The sequence below is a fragment of the Schistocerca piceifrons genome, chromosome 6 (assembly GCF_021461385.2).
Source record: "Schistocerca piceifrons isolate TAMUIC-IGC-003096 chromosome 6, iqSchPice1.1, whole genome shotgun sequence".
NCBI lineage: Eukaryota > Metazoa > Arthropoda > Insecta > Orthoptera > Acrididae > Schistocerca > Schistocerca piceifrons.
Genome location: NC_060143.1, coordinates 465623247 through 465646371, shown reverse-complemented (window position 1 = coordinate 465646371; position 23125 = coordinate 465623247). Strand labels below are relative to the sequence as shown.

The window sequence follows — 23125 nt, the reverse complement described above, 5'->3', positions numbered from 1 at the left end:
GGGTTGATAAACGTGATAGAGAAGATCCAATGGAGAGTAATATTTCTAGCTTATCCAGCCATCATATTAGGCTCCAGGAAGCTATTCCCAGGGCAGTGGAGATGCAAGAAGCATAGAGATGACACAATGTGGGATGAGGTACCGGTGACAGATGTTAGATTCGGTACCATTGCCGTGAGAAAGACCGCCTGCATGATGCTGCTGCTCTGTGATTGGCTGCTGTGTTCGGCGGTAGGGCGCCAAAACGTTAAACTTTAGTTGCTATTATTAATTAAACCTGTCATCCAAATTACTACATTTTTTTAAATAAACATCTCTATAAATAAAGATCTCTAAACAGCCAGCTATCAGTCAGTCGTTTCAAACTTATTAAAATCAAAGTATTACTAAAACGAAGAACTGCTGATATTACTGCCGATGCACTTCGGTGGCCTTCGGGTCACGCCTTGCTTGCTTGGCGCGCGAAGTGTCTCGGGCAGTCCGGCTCTCCAGTTCTGACCGTTCCAGTAGACAGACATGTTGTCTGCTATAGCAGTATTTGTTTCATGCAGTTTTATTTACTACAGTTCCGACCGTCGCTAGATATAGACATGTTGTCTGTAACAGTAATATTTGATTCATGTAATTTTTTGTCCAGTTCTGACGGTTCCAGTAGACAGACATGTTGTCTGTGGCAGGATGTATTTCATGTTATTTTAGCCAGATATAATGACTGTGGAAAGGTATGTTCAACACTTTGTGATCAAGAATAGTTTCTCGTGTCTATATTAATAAAAACGCGACTGGCATCCCAAATGACTTATAGTTTATTCGTAGCAGCAGTTCCTTGCGAAGTTAATTTCAGCCTCAAGAAAAAGAATCCAAGCCCTGCGTGCTATTTTCTGCGCTGGGGACATCATCATAATCATGAAGACAGCAGGTTAGTGAAGTGTACAAGAACGTATGTATTCCACATAGGGCAGTGGAAACAACTAGGCACCTCACGTGTACTGCATGCACAGTACAAATGTGCTCAGTGACACGTCATCTGCAGTCATGCAGAGGAGGTAAAGAAGGATGAAAGTCTATCTCACTTTTATTCCATTTTTCTTGCCGTAAGAGCTGTGCGCTTCGTTACAGGATCATTTAGTAATCGCGAAAGCGTTACGGAGATGATAGATAAACTCCAGTGGAAGACTCTGCAAGAGAGACGCTCAGTAGCTCGGTACGGGCTTTTGTTGAAGTTTCGAGAACACACCTTCACCGAGTAGTCCAGCAGTATATTGCTCCCTCCTACGCAGATCTCGCGAAGAGACAATGAGGATAAAATGAGAGAGACTAGAGCCCACACAGAGGCATACCGACAATCTTTCTTTCCACGAACAATACGAGACTGGAATGGAAGGGAGAACCGATAGAAGTACTCAAGGTACCCACCGCCACACACCGTCTGGTGGCTTACGGAGTATGGATGTAGATGAAACACGACACATTTGTAAGCACTTCCATATTGCACAATATGCTAAGAAATACCATGCATACCGCGGTACAACCTGACAACCGCTAGTTTAAACAGAGTAGCTGTGATCCACAGCGACAGCACAAGCGATAGAACGTCCCGCCCGATGTGTAATACCGGAAGCGGGACATGACTGCCGTTTCACACGGATCGCCCTGTTAGTACACCTCCGGTAGCGTGAGACGGCGGCAAAGCTGTGTCGGCCTTGGCCAGGAATTCCACGGTGGTACCGTTCTCTACCGAGAAGGCGGGGAAGCACAACGTCACCAGCACAGGATTCCAGAAAAGGACCGCAGTTCGCTTGCGCTGAGAAAGATGACTTGCTAAGGCGATAACGCGCTGCAGCAAGAAGTTGGGAATCTCCCTCCCGTAGCGATAACGACTGAAGTGGCTCCGAGCACTATGGGACGTAACATCTGAGGTCATCAGTCCCCTAGAACTTAGAATAACTAGAACCTAACTAACCTAGGGACATCACACACATCCATGCCCGAGGCAGGATTCGAAACTGCGACCGTAGCAGTCGCGCGGTTCTAGATTGAAGCGCCTAGAACCGCTCGGCTACAGCAACGGGCTCGATAACGACTGTCACGCATAGGAGTCCACATGCGGAATCTGAGGGTACATCCTTAATTTCGCACATTTCTAGCAACGATTGCGTGCCATTCTGTAAATGGCAGACTTAGCACTGCCGAGCCCGATGTGCATTGATGTGATTTTTACATTTTGATTCTGTTTCCACACTTTGGACGAAAATAAAAGGTGTACAACTTTGCTTCTGCCGTTTGCCGATAGATGGCGACACCGGTTAAGTAGCGGTCGAAAGAAACAAATCGCAGACGTCAGGCAGTTAGCTTCGACCTCAGTCAACATAACCTCATTCAAACATTAGTCTATTTGTGTACTCATCATAAAGTTGTTCTTGATAGAAAATCTCAGTTTACGAGCCTAATTCTCGTCATTTGCGAGAGGTGTTACTGTTTTGTTTCAATATGAAGAAAACAGCGGCTGCGTCTCATCGAATGCTCTCAAGTACATATGATAAGGACGCTATTAGTGAAAGAACGTGTCGTGAGTGGTTTCGACGCTTCAAGAACGGCGATTTTAACGTCGTAGAACGGCATAGTGGTGGAAGAGAGAATGTTTTCGAAGATGCTGAGTGAAGAATCGCATCAGACTGGCACGATTAGTGGGAATGACACAGCAAGCCATTTCAAAATGTCTCAAGGCTATGGGCATGATCAGAAAGAAGGAACTTGGGTCCCGTGTGAGCTGAAACCGAGAGACGTTGCACGGCGTTTGTGTGTTTGAGAACAGTTGCTTCAGAGACAAAAACGGAAGGAGTTTCTGTATCGCATTGTGGCCGGTGACGAAAAATGGGTTCTTTACGATAACCCAATGTGCAAAAAATCATGGGGATATCCCGGCCATGCTTCCACGTCGACGGCCAAACCGAATATTCACGGCTCTAAGATCATGCTCTGCATTTGGTGGGACCAGCTCAGCGTCTTGTGCTATGAGGTGTTAAAACCAAGTGAAGCAATCACAGGTGCTCGGTATCGAACGTAATTAATGCGTTTGAGCAGAGCATTAAAAGACAAACGGCCGCAATTTAGCGAGAGGCACGATAAAGTGATTTTGCAACACAACACTCGACCCCACGTTGCAAAAAGAGGTCAAAACGTACTTGGAAACGTTAAAACGGGAAGTCCTATCCCACCCGCCGTATTCTCCGGACATTGCTCCCTCTGACTATCACCTGTTTAGATCAATGGCGCATGGCCTGGCTGACCAACACTTCCGATCTCATGAAGAAGTCACAAACTGGATCGATTCGTGAATCGCTTCAAAAGATGAACAATTTTTTCGACGCGGGATTCGTACACTGCCCGAAAGATGGGAGAAAGTAGTGGCCAGCGATGGAATATACTTTGAATAATACATGTGTAACCAAACTGTTTCATTAAAGCCTCAAATATTGGGGAAAAAACGGCGGAAGCAAAGCTGTAAACCTTGTAATTTGTCGCCTGATTGTATTTGTTGCAAGACGATTGTCTCAGTAGCTGTGATGTTTTCTCCGATTTCATATTTTTAATTGTGTGTTAAAACCTAATATTATTGGTACACGAACAAAATTTTCTTGTGAATAACTCGTTGAATACTATAGATTTAATCATAAGATAGATGTAATTTTAAATCGTTGAATCAAAATAATGGTGTTCATATTAATAGCATAAAAATATATCGGCCTACTTAGCTTCAACTAATGAAACATGCTTGCCATTTCGGTATAAAAGTAAAGTACCTAAAAACACTGAACCGATACCATCACTCGTTTGAGATTTAATAGTTTTCTGTAACTCCTATCAAATTTAGTTTTTGGACCACTATACATTCGCAAACTCACCGAATCAATTATATCGAAAATTACAATTTTAGAATTTTGTTCCCTCCTGGATAAATTTCTACGGACGCCTATGCTGTCACGTACATCCCTGTATCAATACCATCTTAGCCCTTTACACGAAACCATGTGACATGCTCGAATGAAGTATATATTAGAACATTGACGTAATCAAAACAGATGTGCTTATTCTGTAGATCATGGTTAGGAGAACGATATGAATGTAGCCTTTAGACAAAAGAAACCCAACATTCGCCTGAAGCGACGAGGTTCTCCGCAAAATCGGCCAACTGGAAGATTAATGACAAATAAATGAATAAATAAATATTTCCACTGTGTGAATTACATTGGCTGTTGGCAGTTTTGAGGAACGACATAAAAATCAGCCTTCAGGTGACAGACAAGTGTGTCTTTCGTTGCAGAGCCAAACGGTCTCGTTGCTGAGTGACTGGAATGTGTGTACATTTCGCACTGATCTCTTGGATATGAATGCTCCCATCGATATGGTTATTGAAAATACGTATCTGTAAAACATACAGCCAATGCAACGCTTAAGGATAACTGTTGTTCAGATCGACGTGCACTTCGCGTAAACATCCATTTTTAACTTAGACTGGCAGAAAATGAAAGCTGTCAGCGCCAAGCCCTGACGATGAAAGCCCAACCCCCAAACATAAACTTACATTCTCTGTTTACAATATCCAGCCACTAATAGCTCGGTTCGACCTGAATGAATGAATGAATTTAAGATAACCTATTTGGAGCCATTGTAGCAATAAACTGAAGCTGGTTAAGGAACCTGCAGTTAATGCCTAGGTGTGGGTGTGGACCCCTGTCCTGTCTTACCGAATACATAGTCCTCCTCAGCGCCTGACTCGCAATGATATAGCATCCACAACAGCCAGTGCGTAAGTCTGTTATAACGTCGCGCACGTTCTTTTACATATATCTACAGCCACGCTATACTATATTGTAATTGTACTTGAATTACGTAACTATTACGGCAGCTCACCTGAACCTCTCGATACCAGCAATATTGTACTGTGTTTATGTAAAGTAGTAAACATATTTCTGAGACAACATTCAGATTTGATTTGATTAATGTAGAGGTACTTTGATACATCGATATGTTTATATTGCAATGATATTATTCTTATGTGTATTCTTTCTTTTGTCACTATAATCTTTGTCGTACTTTTAACTCTGATTTTTGGGCACGTAAGCGATTATTGGTTAGTTAGTTAGAGAGTCGGACCTTGAGAAAGTCAAGTCTTGGACGTCATGTTGAAAAGACGCATATTGTAGTCAGCTTATAAAATGTGAACTTTAACAGTGAGGAAGATATTTTCAAGTATGTTTTATAATGTGATGTTTTGTGTGTTAGGTGATACTGCAACAAAAGTAATAAAAAAAGAAGTTAACTTAAATTCGGAGTGCTGATTACTTTTTTACATCACCATTGTCCTGCAGAAGTGTAATCTTCAAGAATGATTTATGACACACATCTATAAAACTTTTGAATGTAGCAGAATAAAACCTAGGCCTCCTTGCACCCGAGCTTGGAATCATAACCACCTAGATTTTCGACGATTGAGCCATGATTATACAACGAGACCAGCGTGGGAAACACGAAAAGATGAGTGCCTAGTTTATTCATTATTACATGAAATGACTTTATTAACTGTGCTCTAATGACACCTGCCACTTAATAACTTTGTTGTTGCCCGAAAATTCAGTATTTAGCAGCGTGAGCAACACCGTAATCATTATTAAAATTTTGACCTTTCTTGTGGTAGAGTTGTTAGAATATTTAGTGACTTGGTAGTGGTACCAAATTGTTTCAAACAGTCTCGGTGTAAGGTATGTTCACTCTTCGCCGTATTACAAATTACAAATCGGATATACTCAATATTTTTAGCTTTAAAATGCTGGAAACAATCATTTTTGGAAATAGTGAACACCAGAGAATATGAACAGTTGTGTCTAAAACCTCTGACGAAATAATTAGAAAAAAATTCATCCTGAAGACCACTACCGAAGTTACAGAAACTAGCACATTCGATGATTTCCTGTTTACTAGACGAAAAAGTAAAGGGCCAGTCGAGAGTGATGGACGAAAATATTACAGTGAATGATATAGGATACCTGTCATCTTGCCAACGTAGGCCAAGAAAAAGCCAGTGCTGAACTGGAAGGAATTTGAAAGAAATAATACTAAGAATTTCTACCTTCCTTTCATGTATACGATAAGAAATCTTTTATTAAGCACATGACACGAAATATGTAAATACTGTTGACACGAGACTAATAACTATGATTATTATGATATTTTCAGCTATATTAGCAGGTGGTCTGCGTCTCCATTTCCTTATTAATGCTGCAGTATGTGCTGCCGTACATCACATCATCCAGGATCTGAAAAGTCTTCCACTCTCGCCCCCTCTTCCCTTCCAAATATCCAACGAAGACTGTTTTTATAAGCCCCACCTCCTTTCTTGATATACATCCCATCGAGTTTATTTTCCTTATTTTGATTATATTCAGCAGCTTTGCTCATCCACTAATTTTTCACTCTATCCATACCGCTTACACTTTCTATCATCCACATCTCAAAAGCCTCCAGCCTTGCTCTGTTTTTCTTCCTAAATGTCAACGCTTCAACACCATATCCGAGGACAATTCATACAAAATATTGTATCATTCTTTTCCTTAATACTTCGTCCATATTGCTGGAGAAAATGCCCCTTTTCTTATAAAAGGGGTCTTTTGTCAATACTATCCTGGTTTTAATTTGAGTGCTTCTCTTCCAGTCGGTTTCTATCCTGCTTCTTAGGTATTTAAAGCTTTGCACATGTTCTGGTATTTCTCTCTTCCGTATCATCGTTAGACTTTTATTGGCTCTTCATGCCATTACGGTTTTTTTAGTGATTTACATTCCATGGTATCCATTATACCCTATAATTCTTTTTCGTCTGTTGGTAGAAGCCTCACGTCATCTTCAACCCTCGAATATCATCATCATCATCATCATCATCATCATCATCATCATCTTACTCCAACTCCTACGCCCTTGTCATTAGTGTGCAGTGGTCAATCAGATTTTCTAAGAACAGATTGAAAAGGATAGGAGACAACCAGCAGACTTGTCTTACGCGTTTTCCTAGTTCTATCCAGTTGGTACTTCCTCCTTTCACTTTCACTGAAGCTTTTTGATTTAAATATAATGAGTTTATAAGTCGTCTAGTTTTCCGGTCCACACGAGAATAACGTCCTGTTAACAGAAATGAACATGCGTTGACCGACTTCATAGAGAGATTACTTGAGAGTAACACATCACATCAACCGAAGCAAAGACTAAATAAATTTTATAAGTGTCCAGTCGAAAGATAATGCCATTTCTAGCACACCCAACACTGGACATATACACTGTTCATATAACGTTTTAGGTGTTTGCTGTCATGATGCCGCAAACGCTTTTGAACAACACCTACACCCATAGCCGTATTACTGACGCTTTCTGTTTGGTCTCGGCTCTGTAATAGAATTTTAAGTGTAGGTTGATAATTAAGTACACATTTAGAACATGATTAACAGTTTATTGTTGTAATCTACATTTAATTCTTATACATGTAATACAAAGACGCGTTCCGCAATTGGAGTGAATTACATTTAGGTATGGCAAAATAACAGAACAACCAAGATATTTGTGGAATCCGAAGAACTCCAGAGTTGCTTAACATTCCAGCGTTTTTGACGCACATGTATCCACAAATGTAATCAGGAAAGATCCGTTCTAGGTACTCATGACAGAGGGCACAAGATTCTCATTCTAAAATGACAGCTCTCAGAAGAAGGCGAAACACCAGATTGTTGAGTTTCCCCGCGGATTCAGTGAGATCTCAGAATCCTTACGTGGGAGATACAGCGTTGTTTACTTTTTTCGAGGTAAACATCGCTTCTCCGTCCGCCACAGATAACAGTTGTCTTTGTGTAAGGTACACGAATAACACTACGCTTGCTGCTGATAAAGATGAGACAGGATACTAAGTATGTTCAGGGAATGAGTGCATCAAAACCACTGTCCATATGCACACACTATGAAGGACATACCGTTAGATTGTCGTTAACACGTAAAGACTATTTAATTTATGTCGGTGGCACGTAAATTCCTTCAAGAAACTGTCGCCATGTCCAAGTCAAGTGATCAATTGAGGAGCGTGGTTCACGACAGAGCTAATGCAATTGGTCCGCTTTGCGCTTTAACACCTTAACATCCTTCTTGTCACCAGGGAAGTAAACGCAAATATAGAGCTGTGATGTAATAGTGCAACTACAGTTCTGTCATCGTTATACTACTGGGTATCATTGCGCTTTATACGTAGGACAAACATGGGAACACAATACGAAATATGAAAAAAAAAAAGTTTGCAGAGATGATGTACTGTATGCACTGGTTTGAACCAAAATAACACGTACAACAACAAATAATTCAACGGAGAAAAGGGGGAACCAATAAAGGGTAATGAACAAAAATATTAGACCGCACTAAAGATGATACCAGGTGAAACGTCCCCTTTTGAAAATTTACTGACACACAATATTTTTAGCGCAACGCAATCTGATTTTCAAACAATCCCTACGAAAGAATGGCCCTGACTAACATTAACCTATACCTTTCACAAATCACTTACCTCACAAAAATCTTCGTTACTGGAACTACTGCAATACAGCGAGCGCCACTACTGCCAGCAAAATAAAAGAAATTTTTTCAAATCTGTATTGGCCAGTGCCCAAAACAATTTGTAAAATTTTTTGTGGGGAGCATGGGGGCTATGTAAGTAGGCTGTTTAGGTTTTCTTATTGGTAACGCCACGTAGCGCTCTGTATGAAAATCACTGGCTGTGCTGTGTGCAGTCTGTGGCTAGTTTGCATTGTTGTCTGCCATTATACAGGGTGGTCCCGAATTCATGGTACAAACTTTAATGGTAGGTGCAGGACATTGTAACAAGGATATATTGTATAGGAATGTATAGTCCCAGGTGACGCGGTGAGGCGTAAACAGGGGAAATAACGGCCGAAAGGAAAACGAAAGATTTTATTGAAATCGTTGTTGACAAGTGTCATGTTTACAGTAAGTGTTCAAAATTGCGTCCACCATGAGCGATACATGCTTGACAGCGTCGGTGCAGCGATTGGCGTACACGTTCAAAGATGCCTGGTATTTCACGCACACCTGCAGCAGCTACAGATATGCGAGCAACGAGATCCTCATCTGAGTCAACTGGAGTCTCATAAACAAGACTCTTAAGATGTCCCCATAAAAAGTAATCGAGGCAAGAGAAATCAGGAGATCGGGGTGGCCAAGGGACTGGTCCACCACGCCCAATCCATCTAGCACCAAACGTGGCATTCAGGTAATTCCGTACAGCAGTGCTGAAGTGTGCTGGCGCTCCATCGTGCTGAAACCACATGCGGTTACGAATGGCGAGCGGAACATCTTGCAGCAGTTCTGGTAACACTTCTTGCAGAAAAATAAGATAGCTTTCGCCACAGAGTCGCGTGGGTAGTAAGTATGGCCCAATCAAAAAGTCGTTCACAATACCAGCCCACACATTAATACCGAAACGTTGTTGATACGCATGTGGACGCGTTGCATGTGGATTATCTGTTGCCCACACATGGGAATTGTGCGCATTAAAGACACCCTCGCGTGAAAATGTCGCTTCATCTGTAAATAGCACATGACCTACGAAATCCGGCTGCAACGCACATTGCTGCAACAACCACTGGCAGAAGTTCACGCGAAGAGGATAATCTGCCGGATTCAATGCTTGTACTTTTTGAAAATGGAAGGGGTGTAAGCGATTTTCATTTAACACTCTGCATACAGTCTGATGACTCACATGTACGTCACGCGCAACAGTTCTTGTGCTTGACTCGGGTCTATCAGCCACTATGTTCACGATGCGTTCTTCCAGTCTTGGAGTGCGTACAGCTCTTAATCGACCAGCGTCATGTCTGTTGACGTCGAACGTACCTGTTTCACAAAGTTGACGATGTAACCGTTGAAAAATTCTATGATCCGGCATTCGTCGATTAGGATACTCCGCGCGATACATTCGTAACGCAGCTCTGGCGTTACCATTTGCACGGCCGTACATGTAATGCATGTCTGCTTTTTCTGCATACGTAAAGTCACCCATCGTCTACGGCAGCACAATTGTGAATGGCGCTTGTCCCTACTGCGATACATCATGTTCATCTACTGCCCTCTACCGGCAGTGACACCAACCGATCACTCCATTTCTCTTTCCCCTGTTTACGCCTCACCGCGTCACCTGCGACTATACATTCCTATACAATAAATCCTTGTTACAATGTCCTGTACCTACCATTAAAGTTTGTACCATGAATTCGGGACCACCCTGTAGTGTTGGGCAGCGGCAGCTGGATGTGAACAGCGCGTAGCGTTGCGCAGTTGGAGGTGAGCCGCCAGCAGTGGTGGATGTGGGGAGAGAAATGGAGTTTTGAAATTTGTAAGACTGGATGTCAATTATGACTATTGAGGTAAATACATTGTTTGTTCTCTACTAAAATCTTTCATTTGCTAACTATGCCTATCAGTAGTTAGTGCCTTCCGTAGTTTGAATCTTTTATTTAGCTGGCAGTAGTGGCGCTCGCTGTATTGCAGTAGTTCCAGTAACGAAGATTTTTGTGAGGTAAGTGATTTGTGAAACGTATAGGTTAATGTTAGTCAGGGCCATTCTTTCGTTGGGATTTTTTGAAAATCAGATTGCGTTGCGCTAAAAATATTGTGTGTCAGTAAATTTTCAAAAGGGGACGTTTCACAGGCATCTTACCAAGAGGGTGGGAGATCATAAATTTACACACGAATTTACAGTAACGGAGAGGGATAATAGAAGACTACGATTAAACAGAAGTAAAAATATACTAGGAAACCAATCTGACTCACCAACACCGTCGAGTACTAGCGACAAACCATAGGCAGAAAATTAACAGGGTATGCACACCATCCAAAATGAAGTCGGAAATCGACAACTACTAAAGAACGCAATCTGGGACTCTACATCCTTCCACGAGGGAATTTCGAAAAGTAAATTACACATTATGGCCGGTCAACTTATCGAACGCTGCAGTGCGCTTCAAAGTGACTCACGCACTTGACACTATTTTTCAACATAGGCACCAATTCTCAGTCCAAACGTTCTATAACTCGTTAACTCCACGACGATAATAATCCACTCTATGGTAACGGAGCCTTTCGAAAAGCGCTGTGTGAACGTTCTCAAAAATCTCTTTCCCCAGATGTTCTTTCATCTTGCCGAAAAGACCGTAATCGCGTGGTGCAAGATCTGACTTGCCAATCAGCATCACGCTCGTCTGTGCGGCCTTGGTCAAATTGTTGGCGCCACTTGGCTGCACATAAGACTATGTTTGATCCATATATCACCATAAATTCACCATGAATCCGTACGCAGTTTAGACGTTTTGCCCATAAGAATCATGCTGTCCCATCCACTTTAGCTTTGGATTACGTTCCGGGTTGCCACGATCTTGCAGTCGCACAGCGTTACACACCAGAACTGTCTCTGCAGGAAACCTGGAACATACGAGATGTGGCTAGAAAAAAACCGGACTAGTACTGGTGAAACAATAAAACGAATGCAATAAGGCTGAAAGTCGCGTGGCCTGTCACGTGACTCTCGCTCCGCCTACTGCTCGAGTTTCATCTGCCTCCTGCACTCAGTCTGCCCGTGGCGTCTGTTTTAAGTAGTTGACGTTTTGTCTGTGCGTCGGAAAATGTTGAGTATACAGAAAGAACAGCGTGTTAACATCAAATTTTGTTTCAAACTAGGAAAATCTGTAAGTGAAACGTTTGTAATGTTACAACAAGTGTACGGCGATGATTGTTTATCGCGAACACAAGTGTTTGAGTGGTTTAAACGATTTAAAGATGGCCGCGAAGACACCAGTGATGACACTCGCACTGGCAGACCATTGTCAGCAAAAACTGATGCAAACATTGAAAAAATCGGTAAACTTGTTCGACAAGACAACAAGTCAACTCCTGTTAACTCAGACACTGCTCTGATTGTTAAACGGCGATCTTGTCGAACAAGTTTACCGATTTTTTCAATGTTTGCATCAGTTTTTGCTGACAATGGTCTGCCAGTGCGAGTGTCATCACTGGTGTCTTCGCGGCCATCTTTAAATCGTTTAAACCACTCAAACACTTGTGTTCGCGATAAACAATCATTGCCGTACACTTGTTGTAACATTACAAACGTTTCACTTACAGATTTTCCTAGTTTGAAACAAAATTTGATGTTAACACGCTGTTCTTTCTGTACACTCAACATTTTCCGACGCACAGACAAAACGTCAACTACTTAAAACAGACGCCACGGGCAGACTGAGTGCAGGAGGCAGATGAAACTCGAGCAGTAGGCGGAGCGAGAGTCACGTGACAGGCCACGCGACTTTCAGCCTTATTGCATTCGTTTTATTGTTTCACCAGTACTAGTCCGGTTTTTTTCTAGCCACACCTCGTATACAGGGCTATTACAAATGATTGAAGCGATTTCATAAATTCACTGTAGCTCCATTCATTGACATATGGTCACGACACACTACAGATACGTAGAAAAACTCAAAGTTTCGTTCGGCTGAAGCCGCACTTCAGGTTTCTGCCGGCAGAGCGCTCGAGAGCGCAGTGAGGCAAAATGGCGACAGGAGTCGAGAAAGCGAATGTCGTGCTTGAAGTGCACTCACAGTCAGTCAGTCATAACAGTGCAACGACACTTCAGGACGAAGTTCAACAAAGATCCACCAACTGCTAACTCCATTTGGCGATGGTATGCGCAGTTTAAAGCTTGTGGATGCCTCTGTAAGGGGAAATCAACGGGTCAGCCTGCAGTGAGCGACGAAACGGTTGAACGCGTGCGGGCAAGTTTCACGCGTAGCCGCGGAAGTCGACGAATAAAGCAAGCTGGGAGCTAAACGTACCACAGCCGACGGTTTGGAAAATCTTACGGAAAAGGCTAAAGCAGAAGCATTTCTTGAACAGGAGATTGGAAAACCGATGGATCGGTCGTGGTGGAGATCATGATCAACAATTCATGTCATGGTCTCCACGCTCTCCCGACTTAACCCCATGCGATTTCTTTCTGTGGGGTTATGTGAAAGATTCAGTGTTTAAACCTCCTCTACCAAGAAACGTGCCAGAACTGCGAGCTCGCATCAACGATGCTTTCGAACTCATTGATGGGGACATGCTGCACCGAGTGTGGGAGGAACTTGATTATCGGCTTGATGTCTGCCGAATCACTAAAGGGGCACATATCGAACATTTGTGAATGCCTAAAAAAACTTTTTGAGTTTTTGTATGTGTGTGCAAAGCATTGTGAAAATATCTCAAATAATAAAGTTATTGTAGAGCTGTGAAATCGCTTCAATCATTTGTAATAACCCTGTATAGCGTGTGACGATATGTGCAACTTATGTTCTGAAATCCCCATGTACCATTATGCTTACCTATAAATCTCCCATTTGGCCCATTCTAAAGCCTAGTTTACACGACGACACTAGGTTGCAGGCAACTGCGCTACCGGCCACTACGCATGCGCGCCGCGCGTTTGCGCAACTCATCGGTGAACTAAACACTTTCGGCATGTTAGAACTTTGGTGACACTAGCTGCATAAGTTTTGAGGTTGTGTGTGTTCGCAGAGTGTGGACAAACTGAAATATGAAGTGGGGAACGGAGAATAATGTCCGCTTTTTGGAAGTCTATCCTATGCATAGGTATTTGTGGGATTTCAGTGATGGTGATTACAAAAATATTGCTGCTCCCGAGGCCATCACGTGCGATCAGAACACAGATAGTTTGACAATATCTGAGCAGCAGGGCAAAATTTATTGAATTAGGAGCATAAATACAACTGAATTAAGAAAAATACAAGCAAATGTAATTCTATCTGTGGAAATGCTCTCGTCTACAAGACGTTCGAGTTGGCCGTCTTTTTTTTATTTTTTATTTTTAGGGATTTTGTTGACAGGAGGGAAGGCTACACAAATCAAGAAGCTGCATTCTTTATTCAATATTTATCTATTTAAAACGCCGCAGCAGTGTTCCACATTGACATGTTTGAATTTTTGAAATATTGCCACTGAACAGACCTATCTTCAAGAGAGTAGTTTGAAAGCCATTCTCTTCTTAATGCAGCCTGCTTCGAATAATTACTGCTTTCAATGTTAATAATTATTCCTGTTAGTGTTAATAATTATTAGTGTTAAAGAAAAGCGTCATTAGCAACTAAAAGCGCATCTTATAGCATGCCGAGTTTTCTCGATTGTAATGCACGCAATGTGATATGTAATTTCACTTCTGGAGGAGGAGGAGATTAGTGTTTAACGTCCCGTCGACAACGAGGTCATTAGAGACGGAGCGCAAGCTCGGGTGAGGGAAGGATGGGGAAGGAAATCGGCCGTGCCCTTTCAAAGGAACCATCCTGGCATTTGCCTGAAGCGATTTAGGGAAATCACGGAAAACCTAAATCAGGATGGCCGGAGACGGGATTGAACCGTCGTCCTCCCGAATGCGAGTCCAGTGTGCTAACCACTGCGCCACCTCGCTCGGTTTCACTTCTGGAGGCAGTGCTTCATGCATTACAGTATCTTTATTCCTTACCGCATAATTAACTCTATTTAGAAGAAACGTGAACAGTTCTGGTGACATTCTACGATAATTAAAAGAACTTCTTGGGGCTTCCATTATAAATTACTTCAGCAAGGATGCTGAGCAACCGAGCTGACGTCTTTTATTCATACAGTCACGAATCCACACACGTTTCTTATTTTATTCTTATTCAGCGATTCCACGCAACAAGCTTTAAGTCCATCACAACTCATGCGACGTGCAGCTGCCAAAACTTTCATTTCAGACACGACTCAGGGACCCACAAAACGACGAAACTGAAGTGTACACAGGCGTCGCCGTGTCTACAGTCAAATATGAAAGCACTTGCGTGCAACTCATTCCACGCAACGAGTGGTGCAACCCAATGTCGTCGTGTAAACTAGGCTTAATGTATGCATCTCTGCCCCTTCCATAGTTCACAAAATGCTTGAAATATCAGAAAAATATCACTTGTTTTTCGCATCCGCCTCCCTTCCTTAGCTGGCATCAAAAACCAAAACAAGTTCCTATACGTTCTTTTCACGGAGCATCTACACACACACACACACACACACACACACACACACACACACACACACACACACACACACACACACACACCACGGAATTGCAAACTGCGAAGACCGTGACAAAGAATCCTTTTAGTGTGCTGTATGTTAAATTTTGTCCCGTTCCATTTTCGGATTGTTAACAATAAGGAAATCATCGCACATATTCCCGAGGGGTCCCGATACTTCTATTTGATATGATTGTCTGACATGACGTCTTAGTCACTAATGGCTGGCAGCGCCCCTGATCAAAGACGACGGGTTATATCGCATTTGCCAGAGCTTCCGAACTGCGACATTCTTGAACAACGGACTATACGAAGTTTAGGAGCTGATATGGCAGATCATTCTGACCCTTAATTCCTGCACTAATAATATCGTTAATGAGTGCATAGACTTTTTATGAAATACAGAGCGAAGATAAGCGATGCAAACAAACTTTTACATTTGAGTGTCAGTGATCGTGGAGACCACTTTGATGGTGTCAGAAATGTTAAATGTGATATTTCCAAGTCAGCTTTTCACGTGCCTCCATTTCCAAGAATTCAGTACACAGAGTGTTTATAAATGAATATCGGGGTTTTAACGCTTTATAATATTTATTATACAGGGTTATTACAAATGATTGAAGCGATTTCACAGCTCTACAATAACTTTATTATTTGAGATATTTTCACAATGCTTTGCACACACATACAAAAACTCAAAAAGCTTTTTAGGCATTCACAAATGTTCGATATGTGCCTCTTTAGTGATTCGGCAGACATCAAGCCGATAATCAAGTTCCTCCCACACTCGGCGCAGCATGTCCCCATCAATGAATTCAAAAGCCTTGTTGATGCGAGCTCGCAGTTCTGGCAAGTTTCTTGGTAGAGGAGGTTTAAACACTGAATCTTTCACATAACCCCACGGAAAGAAATCGCATGGGGTTAAGTCGGGAGAGCGTGGAGGCCGTGACATGAATTGCTGATCATGATCACCACGACCGATCCATCGGTTTTCCCCTTACAGAGGCATCCAGAAGCTTTAAACTGCGCATACCATTGCCGAATGGAGTTAGCAGTTGGTGGTTCTTTGTTGAACTTCGTCCTGAAGTGTCGTTGCACTGTTATGACTGACTGATGTGAGTGCATTTCAAGCACGACATACGCTTTCTCGGTTCCTGTCGCCATTTTGTCTCACTGCGCTCTCGAGCGCTCTGGCGGCAGAAACCTGAAGTGCGGCTTCAGCCGAACAAAACTTTATGAGTTTTTCTACGTATCTGTAGTGTGTCGTGACCATATGTCAATGAATGGAGCTACAGTGAGTTTATGAAATCGCGTCAATCATTTTTAATAGCCCTGTATTAAACTTACAGTTATAAATGATATGACAAATGAAAGAGCGGGCCGGTGTGGACGTGCGGTTCTCGGCGCTACGGTCTGGAACCGCGTGACTGCTACAGTCGCAGGTTCGAATTCTGCCTCGGGCATGGATGTATGTGGTTTCCTTAGGTTAGTTAGGTTTAAGTAGTTCTAAGTTCTAGGGGACTGATGACCACAGATTTTATGTCCCATAGTGCTCAGAGCCATTTAAACCTCTTTTTTTTTCAAATGAAAAAGCAACTCAAACAGTTTTACTAAGAACCTTATAAATGTCCAATGTGAGCACTGGCATAGCGAAGCATGCGATTGGTAGAACTTCACTGTACCCAAGCGCTGGATAGGCCGCAAGGGGCCCAATGACAGGGCTTGCCTTGCATGGCCTCCACGAGCACCCGACCAAACGCCATGCGATTTTTTCCTTTGGGGTTTTATCGAGGATCGTGTATACGTGCCTCCGCTACCAGCAGACCTCCCTGAATTAAGAAACCAGATTGAAGCAGCTGTTGTGACAATCACTGAAGACACACTTATCAATGTCTGGGAAGAATTCGGCTATAGAATTGATGTGTACCGTGTGACAAATGGTGCTCACATTGAACATTTATAAGGTTCTTGGTAAAAATTTGAGTTGCTCTTTAATTTGACATATCATTTATAACTGTAAGTTTAATATAATAAATATTATAAAGCGTTACGACTCCGATATTCATTTATAAACACCCTGTATTTGAATTTCCTGCTTACTTTACCATATTCTGACAACAACACGTTACTTTTACTTACCTTTGGTGTCAGTAGCTGTACGCACTTTTCTTGCCAATAAACAGAAGGTCCACTCCAGTGCAAGCTACGAATCGACCTTACTATCTGTCGTATGTGCTAAATGATTTACATTACATTCTACGTCTTTAACTACAGTAATTGTGTTCCAGGAAGAATTGTCACTGTTCCGGTATATGACAGGAACGACCTTTCGAAGCAAAAAAGCCTTGTAAACAAAAGGCTCTAAAATGCTTGCCGTAAGAGCTAAGAACACCATATTTGCTATTGCGAAACATTTGTACTGAATAAGTGCTCATAGCTGTTAAGGTATACATTTTAGAGTCCATGTTTACTAGACTTTTTTTGCTTGGAATGATCAATATTCAGTGACAGTGAATACTGATCATTCCTCCTAGAACATCCTGTATATCCACGTCGTGTATCTGCTTCCAGGGGAACAAAAATTCTATTTTTAATATTTTTGAAATACTCGACAAAATTTAAAATGCTGTCATAACCTCTCATTAAGAGGTCTACCCTTACGTTAAACGTTTATCACAATAGGTCAAACTTAAATTTAGAAATTGTGTGTATGTCTTAAGAAAGGGTAACTCGTGGCGATCAAATAACCGGACTTTGTTCATCAAGTATTTGGGAATGAGAGCATTTTGCAACTTCCAACAAATTTTACACATAATTTCTTCGAAATTTCTTCCAGCTGACACCCTCACCCTCCCCTCCCAAAAAGGAAAGAGTTTATCGCTTACTATATTTTCGCTGTTCGTGCAGCAAAAACTCATCAGCTGGCATGATGTATTGAGTCATATCAGCTGGCATGATGTATTGAGTCATTAATTCTTTAACGCTACCTCTGTTCTCCAAACTTTTTTTGCAGGCAGTATCCACATATAATTTTGCAGACACCTCCAGTGGTATATCATTGTACGAAACATAATCCATGAGAGATGCCGTCATAAGCATTAATATGTATGAAGACTAGCTTTTCTTAAAATACAGTTTGTGGAGTTAGATTCTTTAAAGAGTCGTGGATGAGAAGTTACTTATAATCCTACTAAGACTAACGTAGGTTACCACTTTTTGCCCGTGTAAAAAAAAAAACTATTGTTAACGCCGAAGATGTAGCAGTCGCCGTCTAAATATCGTAAAGAACACTACGGAAACAAGCCGGCCGTAGTGGCCGTGCGGTTCTAGGCGCTACAGTCTGGAGCCGAGTGACCGCTACGGTCGCAGGTTCGAATCCTGCCTCGGGCATGGATGTGTGTGGTGTCCTTAGGTAAGTTAGGTTTAATTAGTTCTAAGTTCTAGGCGACTGATGACCTCAGAAGTTAAGTCGCATAGTGCTCAGAGCCATTTGAACCATTTTGAACAACGGAAACAAGGTATCCGCAGGGAAATACGGAAGCGTCCGATCCCGCCCGTCTGCTTTGACCCATGACGTCACAAATATGGCGGAAACAAAAACACACACACACTTTCCACAAGAAGCCTACATAATGACACTAACGGGACAAGCGCGGGAAATGGGGTGTTTTGGGTTGTGGGGGGGGGGGGGGGCAAACTAAATATAAACAAATTTAGACGCCTTGCGTAGCTACAACGTGTAAGTGAAGACAGCCATGCATGAATACCCACCCACCTCCCCAGGGGTCGTAACCCCTGCAACCCATAGAAGATAAAGATGCTTCAGTAGCTGATTAGTGTTTGTCTTTTTTTAAAAAAAATCTCACGGGATAGAACGAACAGATCAGAAAGATAAATATAATAAACTAAAACAGAAATGGGAGGAAACAGATAATTAAAATAACTAATAAGTGTTTTTAAATTATAAAAAAAAATCTCACGAGATAGAAAGAACAGATCAGAAAAGTAAATAAAATAAGATAAAACAGAACTGGAGACAGCCACACTCAAACCAAACTCCGCGCCGTTATGACGTCACACACAACACCGTTACGTCACGGCTCAAAGCCGACGCGTGGGATCGGACGTTTCTGTCGACCCATCCGCAGTTGCTGGAACTCGGAATACCATGCGGCTGAGATATCGAAAGAATAGAGCTAATGGCATCGTAAATTTGTTACGACGAAATACTCAGCAAAGCGAGCGTCGGCAGAACACAGGGACGGGAAGGGCACTCGGTTCAATCGAATGAACCACAGCAGCATATGCCTCACGGAGCGTAAGGAAAGTAAGACAAACACGTAGACGGTGTGACGAGAACCTTAACCTGGTCCCATCAATAGATGATCCAGTTTTGTAGTCACGGCTCCTTCTCACTTCATGCTCTTCTTCGTTCATACGTAGTTTTCCATATAAACAAAACCACAAATATTTTAATTTTGAAATATAACTAAGTCCGAACGTCTGCACAGCAAATTATATTTACCAATATCAACCACCTGACAGCTATTGATCGATAAATGCCTCCTCCATGCACTACAGTCGTCGGCTGTACGCATACATGCTGCTGCATGTTTGCTAAAGCTGTCCACCCACTTTCCATTAGATGGTCTCTTCTGTCTTCTGTTATCTCTTGTTGAACAAAACACTTCAGTGGTTCCTCCATTATCCATCCGCGTGGCCTCATGCTATACTCATTTCATTTCCATCAGTCAAAACTTCAGTTTGTTCTTCCGCAACATTTATTTGTTTTGATATGCCTCGTAATGCTTCCTGTCAAGTCTCTCTCCAGTGTTCCCTGTGAAGCCCCTGTTTTAATGGTTTCCGCATGGTCGCTGTAAGTCAAAACTGAGAACACTCCCAGATTGTATACTTGCTGATTCAGACGACTACGGAAGATTAACTTTGCAAACACTAATTAGTTTACCAAAAACTCTCCTAGATGTGTTTATTCTTTCCTTCAGTTTTATTGTTTACCTTTGAATTGTGTCCTCAGCTGTGAAACGAATAACGTATCAACTGGTTCTCTTATTTCACTATCGATCTGAATTGTTTTCTTTCAGATAGCCTGATTGTACATTATTTTTATGTTCTCATAGTAGGTTTTCAGACCTACGTTCAGACTTGGTTACGAGAATGATTATTTCACTTTGCAGCGGAGTGCGCGCGCTTCTGCCATTAAAACCGTTTGTGTGTCGGAGCGGGACTCGAACCAGGAACCTTGACCAATTCTTGACTTATTCGTCTGTTCGTTGTTGGACCTTATCTACACTACAGGTGAAGAACATATAACTAATGAAACGACTTAGTGACGCACGTTTTGAAGTGGTCCTAAAAGCAACTGCAATAAGCCTAAATAATGTTTAATGAAATCATTGACAAAAATGGTAAAATAAAGAATGAAACCACAGAACCGGTTGACGAGTTGAAGTTAACAACCGGATAAATAGCAGAAGAAATAAAAAGAGCGAAAATGGGGTGGAGAGCTTATGTCAAATAAAACTATTTTTGAAAATAGCCTACAGGAAAGTTGTTAATTTTGAATGATTTGTCCTACTGAAAGTCTAAGTCTGGATGTCAAAAGTAAGAACACTTTCCGATTTACAGAAAACGGAAGCTTTTTATTATACTAACTGTAGGTACTCAAGGCCATGTAAGCACAAAAAGTTACTACCACTACAGGGGCTCTCCGACCAAAACATTGGCGTGCTAACAGAATCTTCCGTCGGTTCTTGGTAGAACAACATTATACTTAATGAAAACCACTAGTTTGCTTTTGTTCTACAATATTGCAGAACAAAGCAAACTGGTGATTTTCATTCTATAATCGATGTTTTGACTTTCGAAACTAAACTTCGCTACCCTTGAAGAACCTTCAACTACAATATTGTAGAACAAAGGTGCTTTTCATTTATTACATTGCCGTGCACCGCAACGTTAGGTATGTGATTAACCAGCAGTCTTTTGTTAGTTGACTGTTTTCCAGGGGTAGCGAACTTTAGTTTCGAAAGTTAAAACATCGATTACAGAATGTGAGACGTGTAGAAAGTGACGATGATGCAGTAAAAGTGGTAGGGAATGAAGCACTGCATCGAAGTCGCCACTAGGTGACACTTTTAAACGAATGATGATGATGATAATAATAATGATAAACAGTGACTTCCAAGAGACAGCAACGTGTATACTATAAACACACACACCCAATGAGTTTCTTTCTACTTCGTTTCGGAGCTTCCGTGATAAGTGTAAATAACAAACGCGGCGCCACCTTACCTGTGTTGTTGGAAACAGCTGATCCAGGCGCCCAGGTAAAGCACCGCAGGTATAGAAGTGTAGAACAGCTGAGCACAGGAGAACTCCGCGTTTAGAGTTATATGCAGCACACTGCACACCACAGACCCGCTGCCGCTGTTTAAACACTGTACCCTTCACTCCCAACTGCCACGCTTCCCCAGTCGCGGCCTGTTATTCTCGCTGCACCGGCCGGCCTCACTGCGCCGCACGCGGCTTTACGGCTGGAGCGCCGAGCTCATACTAAAGAGTAAAGCGCGCAGGGGCGTCGCCTGCGCATGCGCCGGGCAGACAGGCAGGCTGAGCCACGCTACCTGAGCAGGCAGGCGGTCGTTTCGTCATCGCGTCGACGCGCGGCCACAGCCGAGGGCAGGTCGGGAATTGTGCCAGGCTGTTGCTGCCACGTGCGAGGCGAGCCGAAGCGAAGCGAAGTGGCCGGGAAGCGCGCCAGCAGGCGAGAGTAGTTTTGGCGACCGATGGCCTTGGAATCCGGGCGGCGAACACAGCCGGTTCATTTACACTATCTATTCCGAAACCGAAACGTTTCGCGAGTATTAACGTACCTCCGCACGGAAAACCAACTCCAAGAAACTCTGACAACTGTTTTCATGTCGAAGTTCGACTTAGTTGTCAACTGTCGTCAACATTTATTTGAAATCTTGAGTCTGAAAAACTATGTGAGGGAAGTATTGTGTTAAGTTTGCAACAGTTGACAATATTTGTAAGTCTGTCGAACTCACAACATTAGTGAGTTTGTTAAACTTGCAAAAGTAGTGTGTTTTTGTTTCTTGGAGCTGGTTTTAAGTGTGGGGGTACCTTCAGAAGCCCTACCTACAGTTCCAGTGAAACTATCTCGAACAGATTGACGTCCTCCATGCTAACAGCATGGATTCCGAAAAATTTCCATCATGCGAAACCTAACTCGCACTATTCTCACATGACATCCTGGCCAGTGAGTAAAAACACAGCAGAGTTATGTAACAGGCGTATGCTCATTGTCCTGTCGTCTGCTTTGTTTCTTTCTTTTGTGTATACTATGGCGACTATCGATTACTTACTTTTATAAAATCCTTGAGTTAATTCACGATAACCCAGCAAATTCTAGGCACAGTTTCACCAATCTTAGCCAGTGATATTCAAAGAGAGTACATTAAACTTGTATAACTGTAACCTGTTGCCACATATGGAAGGTTTACAGTAAGCTGTTGACCTGGTGATACTGTAGCACTAAAATCTGTGTTTTTCCTCTGAATTTGTGGTGCTGCCAGCTTCAAGAGTTCTTCGAATTATCCACATGTCATTATGACAAAATTCCTGAAACCTTGCCTGGCTTCAATATAGAGCTTCTCCAACACAGATTTTAAAACTTTGTGGGTTTCTCTTTCTGTCAAAAACTTTCTGAACGACAAGCGTCTTTTTTTTGGATTGATTTTCGTTTTGTATGTTCACAACCAGAATCAATTTTCTTTTCTATAAAAATAATAATAAAAATCGCCAAATGTGGGTGTTTATAAGAGCCTGAAACTGTTGTCACCATTTTGCAACAGTTGACAATATTTGTAAGTCTGTCGAACTCACAACATTTGGGAGTTTGTTCAACTTGCAAAAGCTGTGTGTTT

At 42.2% G+C, this 23125-nt stretch overlaps 1 protein-coding gene across 1 annotated transcript in view; it reads right to left on the bottom strand.

Annotated features, from left to right (window-relative positions):
* LOC124802561 (galectin-6-like) overlaps positions 1–21761 on the bottom strand; it is a 431142-nt gene extending 409381 nt beyond the window's left edge. Inside the window, exon 1 of the mRNA XM_047263428.1 lies at positions 21489–21761. The gene's annotated coding sequence lies outside the window, so the exon portion shown is untranslated. The remainder of the gene's footprint in view (positions 1–21488) is intronic.
* Between the last annotated feature and the right edge of the window lie 1364 nt (positions 21762–23125).